Raw genomic sequence first — 423 nt, forward strand, 5'->3', positions numbered from 1 at the left:
CATAGCATTATGACCACCTGCCTAATATTGTGTTGGCCTGCCTTTTACTGCCAAAGAGCCTTGACCTGCTGGGACATGTGCTCCAATACACCCCTGAAGACGTGCTATGGTATCTGATACCAAGATGTTAGATGGATTTGAATTTTTTCTCCACCATATCCCACACATGCTCAATTGGACTGAGTTGTCAAAGTCAGCGTTGCACTCCTCCAAACATTTCTGAACCATTTTTGCTTTATGGCCGAGTACATTGTCTTTAGCCACAGCTATCGGGGAATAGTATTTCCATGAAAGGGTGTTCAACAGTTCTTAGATAGATGGTGCATGTCAAAGTAACATCCCGATGGATGGCTAACCCCATGCTTCCAAACTCAACACTGCTCAAACCATGACGATTCTGCTACACTACATCTTGGTCCCAGG

Source organism: Pundamilia nyererei, unplaced genomic scaffold, assembly GCF_000239375.1.
Source record: "Pundamilia nyererei isolate P.nyererei 1_Seehausen unplaced genomic scaffold, PunNye1.0 scaffold00042, whole genome shotgun sequence".
Taxonomy (NCBI): domain Eukaryota; kingdom Metazoa; phylum Chordata; class Actinopteri; order Cichliformes; family Cichlidae; genus Pundamilia; species Pundamilia nyererei.